This window comes from Amblyraja radiata, chromosome 5 (assembly GCF_010909765.2).
Source record: "Amblyraja radiata isolate CabotCenter1 chromosome 5, sAmbRad1.1.pri, whole genome shotgun sequence".
Classification (NCBI taxonomy): Eukaryota; Metazoa; Chordata; class Chondrichthyes; order Rajiformes; family Rajidae; genus Amblyraja; species Amblyraja radiata.
The window spans coordinates 2361414-2373482 of NC_045960.1; the positions used below are offsets into that span (position 1 = coordinate 2361414).

At 45.4% G+C, this 12069-nt stretch overlaps 1 long non-coding RNA gene across 1 annotated transcript; it reads left to right on the plus strand.

The window, feature by feature from the left end:
- The first annotated feature begins 490 nt into the window (after window positions 1-490).
- Window positions 491-7866, plus strand: LOC116972920. Its single transcript, XR_004411949.1, has 2 exons — window positions 491-642; window positions 7819-7866. It is a non-coding gene; the product is annotated as an uncharacterized LOC116972920 (long non-coding RNA).
- Window positions 7867-12069: the final 4203 nt, after the last annotated feature.

Consider the following 12069-nt stretch of genomic DNA (forward strand, 5'->3'; position numbering starts at 1 on the left):
TGTGTGTGTGTGTGTGTGTGTGCATGTATCTGAATGAGAATACGTGCATGAGTTTGTGTGTGAGTGTTTGCATGTGTAAGTGTCTGTGTGTGATGTTAAGTGTATGTCTGTGTGCGTATCTGTACTTCTGTGTCTGTACATTTGTGACTGACACTGTGTGTGTATGTTTGAGTTTGTGCATGTGTCTGAGTGTGTGTATGGGCGTGCATGTGCTCTTGAACACGACAAACACTAACTAAACAATGAACTACATATTGTCTTGGTTGCTGAAAGTATTTGGAGCTTTTGTAATAATATTGGTATTTATAATTTATTGAAAATTTATGTTTAGTGTGTTTTCTATGAAAAGTATCGTCACAGGTCTGTAATGCAAGTAAGAATATCATTGTTCTGATTTCAGTTGATGACAATTAAACATTCTTCACTCTTGACTCTTGCCCATAACTGAGAATGTTTCTTCTCCACAGATACAATCGTTCCCATGTCTGCTGGTTGGGCAATTTACGCCCCATTTGTAAATGGCAGGATAAAACAGGAATTTTCATTTTTCATTACACTGCCTCGTCAAGTCGAAAGTCCACCTGATCCAGAAGAACCGTCAGTTTCTGTTGTTTTTCATCCTGAACGTTCAGGTTATGTCAGGTGAGTTGATTTTTATTCAATTTTTATTCCGTTATTTCAGTTAGTTGTTTGTTCTTGTGACACGTCTCCACATGGTCTTCCTGACAACACTACACTCAGGCACGGTGGGACTGTGGTGCGTGGGCTGGTCCACACGGGTAGGGATCGTGACCATCATTAATGGTGGCAAGAATGAGTTGGCTCCTGACTCACAACCTTCACTCCCTCTACTGTGGGCACGACCACTCTCCACACTGACTGGTTCAGCTGGAGACTGGATGTGACCGACACTCGTTTCCACCTGACCCGATCTCTGGTGAGGGTTTGGTACCTGCAAACTAACATTGTTAACAATCCCTTTGCCAAACTTGCCGTTTAGTATTAGAACATTTCCTGATGCAAACACTGACTCGTGTTGTTCAGGAATTACATAGTAAATAGGTGCAAGAGTAGGCCATTCGGCCCTTTGAGCCAGCACCACCATTTAATGTGATCATGACTGATCATCCACAATCTGTACCCCGTTCCTGCCTTCTCCCCATATCCCTTTATTATAGTGCATGATGTTTGGTTTGTGCTTTCCTGAATCTGCGTCACATCCAAATAAAGCAAGTTTTCAATGAAAATTAATAAAAGCTACAAATGGCGGCAATCTGGAATAAACAGAAAAGTTGGAAAAACTCAGCATGTTAGGCAGCATCTGTGGAAAGATAAACAGTTAGCATTTAAGGTTTGAGACACATTTGTGTAGGGTGGAACTGCAGATGCTGGTTTACACTGAAGATAGACACAAAATGCTGGAGCAACTCAGTGGTTCAGTCAGCACCACTGGAGAAAAGGAAGAGGTGACTCTTCGAGACCTTTCTTCAGAATCATTTAGCATCCTTGTTAGCCACGGGTGAGGAAGCAGAAGAATGGAAGGTGGCCATTGCTGTGCCTTTGTTTCACAAGCGAGGTGAGGACAAGCAGGGAACTTCCCGCTGGTGAGCCTGACATCACTGCTGAGAATGTTACTGCAGGGCAGTCTGAGAGACAGGATCTCGCAGTATTTGCAAAGGCAAGGACTGATTAGGGATAGTCAACATGGCTTTGTACATGGGGAAGGAGGTCTTACAAATGTGATTGCGTTTATTGAAAAGTGACCAAGGAGATTGATGAAAGTTTAGTTTAGTTTAGACGTACAGCGCAGAATCAGGCCCTTCTGCCCCCGAGTCCGTACCGTCCAGCGATCCCCGCACACCAACACTATCTGACACACCAGGGACAGTTTACATTTTTTTTAAATTAAGTCAATTAACCTACAAACCTGTGTATCTTTGGAGTGTTGGAGGACACTGAAGGTCTCAGAAAAAAATCCACGTAGTCACAGGGTGAACGTACAAACTCTGTACAGACAGCACCCATAGTCGGGATCGAACCTGGGTCTCTGGCGCTGTAAGCGGTGTAAGGCAGCAACTCTACCGCTGTGCCACTGTGCCGCCCAATTGAGTTCAATTAATTAAATTCAATCTGCCATTTCTCGTGTCCATTTCAGGAACTGATCCATATCCCACTGTCTACTTTGACAATATTTCTCACTGTCTTCAACTCCATCTGTTCTGGTGTTGCCTGCAAAATCCATGTTGGCAACATCCACTGTTCTACTCTCATTGATCACCTTCTCAATCTAAGTTCATAAGACATTATCTGCCATGGACAACGTCATACTGACTGACCTGAATAAGCCCATCCAAATTAGAGTAAATCCTATCCCGAAGAATCCTCTCCAATAGCTTCCCAGCCAATGATGAGAGGCTAAACAACCTATAATGTCCTAGATTATCTCTACTTCCCTTCTTAAACAAAGGAATAACATTGGTTACTCTCCAGTCGTCCCGGACTTTACCTGTGGCTAGAGAGAATACAAAGATCTTCATCGGGGCTCCTGCTATCTCTTCTCTGGCCTCTCTCAATAACCTGGCTCCTAACAGACCATGGAGATTTATCCACCTTAATGTTCTTCACGAGCCCCAACACCTATTCCTTCTTGGTTTCAAACTGCACTCCCATTTCTCAAGAAGAGTCCTGACTTGAAGTGTTGCGATCCATGTTCTCAGTGGTTCAATGGTTTCTTTATTGTCACGTGTACCAGGTACAGTGAAATACATGTTTTTGCACGCAGCTCAGCAAGACTATTCCCATACATAAGCACAATCACCACTGTTAGTACATTACTTCTCCATAGTTCTTCAGGGATACTGCCTGACCCATTGAGTTACTCCAGCATTTTGTAAACCAATATCTGTAATTCATTGCATTTTATTAGTATTCCCCGTACATATGTCATTGTTTTCCATGCTCCTTTCCTGAGTGAATATTGACGCAAAGTTATCCTTTACTACCTCATCTACATCCTCTGACTCCAAGCATATATTCCCTCCTTTATTCTTGAGCAAAACCACAATCCGTTTTTTTACCCTCTTCTTTTTATGTACAAACACGAAACCTTGGGATTTTCTTTAATTCAACTTGCCAATGACATTTCATGGCCCGTTAAATGACAGTTATAATGGGTGACTTCAATCTACATATAGATTGGGTGAATCAAATTGGCAGGGGTGCTGAGGAAGAGGATTTCTTGGAATATATGTGGGATAATTTTCTAAACCAACATGTAGCGGAACCAACGAGAGTGCAGGCTATTCTAGACTGGGTATTGAGTAATGAGTAAGGGTTAGTTAGCAGTCTTGTTGTGTGTGGCCCCTTGGGCAAGATTGACCATAATATGGTTTGGTTCTTCATTAGGATGGAGAGTGACATTGTTAATTCAGAAACAAGGGTTTTGAACTTAAAGAAAGGTAACTTTAAGGATATGAGAAGATAGACTGGCAATTGATTCTTAAAGGGTTGACGGTGGATATGCAATGAAAGGCATTTAAAGACTGCATGGATGAACTACAACAATTGTTCATCCCAGTTTGGCAAAAGAATAATTCAGGGAAGGTAGTGCATCCGTGCATAACAAGGGAAATCAAGGATAGTATCAAAACAAAAGATGAAGCATACAAATTAGCCAGAAAAAGCAGACAACCAGAGGACTGGGAGAAATTCATAGTCCAGCAGAGGACGACAAAGGGATTAATTAGGAAAGGGAAATAGATTATGAAAGAATACTGGCAGGGAACATATATAGATATGTGAAGAGAAAAAGATTAGTTAAAACAAATGTAGGTCCCTTGCAGTCAGAAACAGGTGAATTGATCATGGAGAACAAGGACATGGCAGACCAATTGAATAACTACTTTGGTTCTGTCTTCACTAAGGAAGACTTAAAAAATCAGCTGAAAATAGCAGGGGACCAGGGGTCAAATGAGATGGAGGAACTGAGTGAAATCCAGGTTAGCCGGGAAGTGGTGTTAGGTAAATTGAATGGATTAAATGCCGATAAATCCTCAGGGCCAGATAGGCTGCATCCCAGAGTACTTAAGGAAGTAGCCCCAGAAATAGTGGATGCATTAGTGATAATTTTTTAACATTCGTTAGATTCTGGAGTAGTTCCCGAGGATTGGAGGGTAGCTAATGTAACCCCGTTTTTAAAAAGGGAGGGAGAGAGAAAACGGGGAATTACAGACCAGATAGTCTAACCTCGGTTTTGAATTGAATTGAATTGAATTCTTTATTTGTCATTCAGACCTTTCGGTCTGAACGAAATGTCGATACCTACAGCCATACATGTAATAATAAACAACACACAATAAACACAAATTAACATCCACCACATTTAGTTCACGAAGCACCTCCTCACTGTGATGGAGGCAAAAGTCTTAGAGTTACTGTCTCTTCCCTCCTCTTCTCCCTCTGCGCTGAGGCGATACCCCACCGGGCGATGGTAAGTCAGTCCCGCGGTTCAAGCTCCGCGGCCCGGGGGTGGTCGGAGCTGCCGCCCTCCAGTCCAGCGGACGCAGCTGTTGCCACGGGAGCTCCGGAAAACAGGCATCAACCTGTGACCCGGCGAGCTCCCGACGATGTCATCCACTGGTCCGCGGCCGAGCCCCGGATTCAGGTCGCCGCCGCCAGAACGCAGCCTCAGCCGCCGGAGCACCGTCTCCGCCCCGCACCGGGCCGCCCCCACGGGAGCGCCATTCCAGCCCCGCACCGGGCCGCCCCCACGGGAGCGCTTTCCAGCCGGGAGCCGGGCCGCCCTCACAGGAGTGTCTCAGCCCCGCGCCGTCCGCCCTCACCGGAGCGCCGAGTCGTGCCGCTGCCGAACGCCGCCGCTGCTTGAAGACGGCCAACCTCGCGTTGGTAAGTCCTGGCTGGCTCTACCGCCGGATCCTCGAGGTCGGTCGCAGATTGGAGGCCGCCAGCTCCGCCATTAGGCCTCAGCTCAGACGGGGGAAGAGAAGGGGGATACGACAAGAAAGTCGCATTCCCTCGAAGGGAGAGACAGAAATCCCTGTTTCACCCCCCCCCCATACATAACACAACCTAATAACCAAAAGTTTAACTGAACAAGACAAAAAAAAACAACACAAAAATGTAAAAACAGACAGACTGCAGGCGAGCCGCAGCCGTTTCACAGCGCCGCCACTTGCGCAATTCCGGCAGTGGGGAAACTACTAGTGTCAGTTATTAAAGATGGGATAGCAGCACATTTGGAAAGTGGTGAAATCATTGGACAAAGTCAGCATGGATTTATGAAAGGTAAATCATGTCTGACGAATCTTATAGAATTTTTCGAGGATGTAACTAGTAGAGTGGATAAGGGAGAACCAGTGGATGTGGTGTATCTGGACTTTCAGAAGGCTTTCGACAAGGTCCCACATAAGAGATTAGTATACAAACTTAAAGCACACGGTATTGAGGGTTCAGTATTGATGTGGATAGAGAACTGGCTGGCAGACAGGAAGCAAAGAGTAGGAGTAAACGGGTCCTTTTCACAATGGCAGGCAGTGACTAGTGGGGTACCGCAAGGCTCAGTGCTGGGACCCCAGCTATTTACAATTTATATTAATGTTTGGATGAGGGAATTGAATGCAACATCTCCAAGTTTGCAGATGACACGAAGCTGGGGGGCAGTGTTAGCTGTGAGGAGGATGCTAGGAGACTGCGAGGTGTCACGTGTACCAGGTACAGTGAAATACAAAAACAGGAAAGTAGACTATTATCTGAATGGTGGTCGATTAGGAAAAGGGGAGATGCAACGAGACCTGGGTGTCATGGTACACCAGTCATTGAAAGTAGGCATGCAGGTGCAGCAGGCAGTGAAGAAAGCGAATGGTATGTTAGCATTCATAGCAAAAGGATTTGAGTATAGGAGAAGGGAGGTTCTACTGCAGTTGTACAGGGTCTTGGTGAGACCACACCTGGAGTATTGCGTACAGTTTTGTTCTCCAAATCTGAGGAAGGACATTCTTGCCATACAGGGAGTACAGAGAAGGTTCACCAGACTGATTCCTGGGATGTCAGGACGTTCATATGAAGAAAGACTGGATAGACTCGGCTTGTACTCGCTAGAATTTAGAAGATTGAAGGGGGATCTTATAAAAACTTACAAAATTCTTAAGGGGTTGGACAGGCTAGATGCAGGAAGATGTTCCCGATGTTGGGGAAGTCCAGAACAAAGGGTCACAGTTTAAGGATAAAGGGGAAATATTTTAGGACTGAGATGAGAAAAACAATTTTTACACAGAGAGTGGTGAATCTCTGGAATTCTCTGCCACAGAATGTACTTGAGTCCAGTTCATTGGCTATATTTAAGAGGGAGTTAGATGTGGCCCTTGTGGCTAAAGGGATCAGGGGGTATGGAGAGAAGGCAGGCACAGGATACTGAGTTGGATGATCAGCCATGATCATATTGAATGGTGTTTCAGGCTCGAAGGGCCGAATGGCCTACCCCTGCACCTATTTTCTATGTTTCTATGTTTTTATCTTAAGCCTTTCTAATTGCCTATTTGTGTACTTTCCTGAGTGCTTTATATTCTTCAACGGACGAGAGTATGTATGGCTTAACTCAGTGGGACGGCAGCATCTCTGGACAGAAGGAATGGTTGATTTTTCAGGTCAAGACCCTTCCTCAGACCCTTCTCGATCAAAACATCACCCATTCCTTCTTTTCAGTGATGCTGCCTGTCCCACTGAGTTACTGCCGCAGTTTGTGTCAATCTTCAGTGTAAACTAGCATCTGCAATTTCTTCCTACACATCTTGAAACTTATGGACACAAGGTGCTGGGGTAACTCAGCGGGTCAGGTAGCATGTCTGGAGTCTGAAGAAGGGTTCCTACTTGAAACGTCACCTGTCCATGTTCTCCTGAGGTGCTGCCTGACCCCCTGTGTTGCTCCAGCACTTTATGTCTTTAGTTGTAAGCCAGCATCTGCAGTTCCTTGTTTCTACTTGTGGAGTTGTGATTACTGTTCCATAAATACTCTTCCACTGTAACACAGTCCTGTGTTTACAATAAACTAATCTGGGATCTGGTAACATACCTGAATCACTCCATCCCAGATAACATCCTGGTGAGTCACCTCTGCACCTTCTGCAGCGTCATCACACCTTTTCCACAGTAAAGATGCCTCCACATCCCCCGTATTTCCATTTGCCCTTCCCCACCAAAAGACCATCTTGCTGCCTTGACTTCATTCCTTCCCCACTTCTAGTCTCTACAGAATTAGCATCAGCTTCACAAGATTCTATCCCCAGAAACATGGCCCCCTCCCCCTCTCATTCAGTTGTTTGAAAGGTTTGCTTCGATGGGGCCTTTAGGTCGGCATGGACAAGTTGGGACAAGGGGCAGGTTTCCATGCTCGATATTCCATGACTTGTACAAAGGATTTTTGAATTGAGCCCTGCACCAAGTAACTGCCAACAGAGGTCAGCAGTCACACACAGGAGGAAAGCCGTGTGTTGCAACCATGGTGGTCAATAATCTGAGGGGTGAGTGATGAGGGTGGAGGAAGGAAAGCAGTGAGGGAGGGAAAGATAATTCAGACCGTCACAAGATGTGCCAGAGGAACTCAGCGGGTTGAAGTGTATCTGAGGAGGGAAATGATTTGTTGGTGTTCTGGTCTAAACCCTGCATCAGGACTGAATTCCGAGTCTCTCAGTGGGGAGCAGACTCTGCTTCTCAGTGTCTGGGGCCGACTGTGTTCCCAGCCCAGAAGGAGCGATGATACCAGCTCCATCATTTAATGGAGCAATTGTTCTTAATTGTTGACAGGACATTTGAGCAGAAAACTGAAGACTACGAGAGACTCGCCAATGAATTTTAAAAGGACTTGGAGAAAGACCACCGTTCCTTTCGCAGCCATTATGTCTATATCGCATGGTACAACACACGGGGACTTGTGGAAATAATATTTTCAAAAAAGTGAAACATAATCTCTCCCTCAGAGGTTCTGCTACATTTACAGATTCCATACAGTGAGATGTGCTAAACTCTATTCTTCACTTTCACAAGGGTCTCCCACATACGTCAACAACAACATGTATTTCTGTGGCATCTTAATGGAGCAAAACCTGCTCTGGGTGATTTAACAGAATCAAGAGATATGGGGTAAAAGCAGGAACGGGTTTCTGATTTTGGATGATCAGCCATGAACATATTGCATGCTGGCTCAAAGAGCTGAATGGTTTACTCCTGCACATATTTTCTAAGTTTCTATGTTACACACATTGGATGAACCCTGTACGTTTGCCACTGTTGGAGCTTTGAACCATCCCCTGTACCATGTGTATAAATACTGCCCTCTAATGCAGTTGCCAGTTCCCACCTCCCACCCACAGGGCTGCAGTGAAGGGGGCTCACACTTCAGTCACAATGAACCAGCTACATTCACTCCAATGTGAGGATTTCTCTGGTTGGACATCTGGGTGTTTGGGGAAAGAGCCATCAAGGCAGAGATAGAAACATAGAAAATAGGTGCAGGAGTAGGCCATTCGGCCCTTCGAGCCTGCACCGCCATTCGATATGATCATGGCTGATCATCCAACTCAGTATCCCAACCCTGCCTTCTCTCCATACTCCCTGATCCCTTTAGCCACAAGGGCCACATCTAACTCCCTCTTAAATATAGCCAATGAACTGGCCTCAACTACCTTCTGTGGCAGAGAATTCCAGAGATTCACCACTCTCTGTGTAAAAAATTATTTTCTCATCTCGGTCCTAAAAGTCTTCCCTCTTATCCTTGGAGATATCTGCTCCAAGTCTCCATACTGCACAGTTGTACACGGGTGGGGGCCTCCTCTGGGCAACAGTGTCCTGCCCTCTGCAATGTGGAGAGTGTAATCCCTGGGTGCTGTTGGAAAAGCAATTCATTGACTGGAGGAGCTACTAGTGGGCCATTGCTCCTGTTAACACCAGTCCATTCTCAGGTGCTTTTGCAGCATTAATAACCCTTGTCTTTAGATTCTTTGTGTGTGCTTTGTTTTCTAAACTGCTGGGAATGTATTCTCACTGTGAAATAAAGAGGGTGATGCATCACAACCTGGTCGATTCTTACTCAGAAACAGAACTGGTCACTGATCACATCTCCAGTCCCACAGTGAGTCCTTGGCTCAACACACAGTTGGGAAGACGCACGATATGTTGCCCTTCACTGATGATTGGTGAAAGTGCATCAGGAAGTCTTGCTGCATCTGTGCACAGCTTGGTGAGACCACACCACAAATACGATGACTGAAAGCAAAACATTAGTGCTGCCAATAGGTAAGAACTCTATAAATTAGTGGAGATACTGAAATACGAGTGTAGGTTTATTCTCTAGACTCAACGGACTCTGGTCTTGCCAGAAATGTAGATTAGTTTCACTGGATCATTGCTGGCATAGTTCATAGGTTCATAAGTGATAGGTGCAGAATTAGGCCATTTAACCCAACAAGTCTACTCCACCATACAATCATGCTGATCTATCTCTCCCTCCTAACTCCATTCTCCGGCCTTCTTCCAATAACCCCTGGCACCCATACTAATCAATAATAGAAACATATAGAAACTAGGTGCAGGAGTAGGCCATTCGGCCCTTCGAGCCTGCACCGCCATTCAATATGATCATGGCTGATTATCCAACTCAGTATCCTGTACCTGCCTTCTCTCCATACCCCCTGACCCTTTAGCCACAAGGGCCACATCTAACTCTCTCTTAAATAGAGCCAATAAACTGGCCTCAACTACCTTCTGTGGCAGAGAATTCCACAGATTCACCACTCTCTGTGTAAAAAATGATTTTTCATCTCGGTCCTAAAAGATTTCCCCCTTATCCTTAAACTGTGACCCACTGTGGCAATAATATGCCAATCTATGCCTTTAAAATACACAAAGACGGCCTCCACAGCTGTTTTCCACAGAATCACCACCCTCTGACTAAAGACATTCTTCCTCATCTCCTTTCTAAAGGTATGTACTGAGGCTATGGTCTCTGGTCCTAGATTGTCCCACTAGTGGAAACATCCTCTCCACATTGACCCTAGCCAGGCCTTTCACTATTCGGTCATTTTCAATGAGGTGCCCCCTTTTCCTTCTAAATGCCAGTGAGTACAGGCCCAGTGATGTCAAACGCTCATCATATGTTAACCCAACCATTGCTGGCATGAGGAGTTTGTGTTCTGAAGAGAGATTTGGGAACATTGTTCTCTGCTCGCTGGAGCCCTTGAGTCTTGGCAACATCCTTGTAAATCATCTCTGCACTCTTTCCACATACAATTAGAAAAGAACAACATAGAACTTTCATCTCCCAATGTATATGCCGAACAATAATGCCAAATTAAACTAATCCCCTCAGTCTGCAATTGATTCATATCTCACCACTCTTCACGCATCAATGTCTGTCTATCTAAAAGCCTTTTAAATGCCACTATCATATCTGCCCACCAACATAATGTAAATAATGTGCCCCCACTCCCACATCTATATACTTTACCCCTCTGACCTTAAAGCTATGCCCTTCAATCTTTGACATGTCCCACCTGATAAAAGGTTACAACTATCTACCCTTTCTAAGCCTCTCATTATTATATATACTTCTATCAGGTCTCCTCTCAACTTCTGATGCTGCAGAGAAAACAATCCAAGTTTATCCAACTTCTGACAGCTAATATCCTGTAATCCAGGGAGAATTGTAAAGCTCTTCTGCACCCTCTTAAAAGCCTCCACATCCTTTGTGTGATGGGGTGAGCAGAAGGGTGCACAATGCTCCAAATGCGGCCACATCAATTTTTTATAAAACTGCAAGATGACTTTTCTGCTCAATGCCTTGACCGATGAAGGGATGCACGCCATACACCTTCTTTACCACTCTGTCTATTCTGTGCCACGTTCAAGGAGCGATGGAGCTGGGACCAAAATCCCTCTATCTATTCTTGCCGTTAACAATCTAGTCATTAACTATATACTGTCCCCTTACATTTTGCCTAAGTGCAACACCTCACACTTGCTTGGATGAAACCATCTACAATTTCACTATCTTTACTGCCTCGCCAAGGCCACCGGCATAATCAAGGACCAGTCTCACCATGGACACTCCCTCTTCACCCCTCTCCCATCAGACAAGAGGTACTAGAATGAACAAGCACACCTCCAGATTCAGGGGCAGTTTCATTCCAGCTGTTATCAGGCAACTGAACCATCCTATCACTAAGAGAGCGGTCGTGACTTACCATCTACCTCATTGGGGACCCTCAGACTATCTTTAATCAGACTTTACTGGACTCTATCTTGCACTAAAAATTATTAATTTTACCTTGTATTTCTACATTGTAACCATGTATAATCTTTCTGCTGACTGGTTAGCAGGCAACAAAAAAGCTTTTTGCCATACCTTGGTAAACATGACAATAAACTAAGCTAAACTAAACTAAACTTTACTAAACTACGTGTGACTGATCTGTACATCATGATATTTCTGACAGCCGTCCTCATGTCTGCATCTCCACCAATTTTGGTGTCATCTGCAAACTTAATAACCAATCCATCTACATTTACATCCAGGACAGTTTCTTCACAGCTGTTTTCAGGCAACTGAACCATCCTACCAACAACTAGAGAGCTGTCGTGAGCAGGCGCGGAACTCGCTATCAAAACATGGAGGGGACAGGGGGGACACACATTTTTTGGGGGCGGCCGCGCGCGCATGCGCACAATCACACAAACATGCGTGAGGCTTCGGAGGCTCAATCCAGCGCTAAATGCAGCTCAACTCTGCCTGTCTCACCGGGTTAACTACAGCCCTATCTGGACTGACGGGATACCAGCGCTGCTTCTCCGCGCTGGCCATATTTACCGCAAGCCCAGGCAGGGTTTATGTTAACCTGGCGGGTCAGGCAGAATTGAGCTGGGTTTAGCGCTGCTTCTCTGCGCTGGCTGTGGGCCTGAGGGTACAGCTCGCGTCTGATTCCCGACCTCTCTGGCCACCCGTGGGGGGGGGGGGGGGGGGGGGGGCACACGGGGGGGCCGGGGCAGCTGTATTTCGAATTG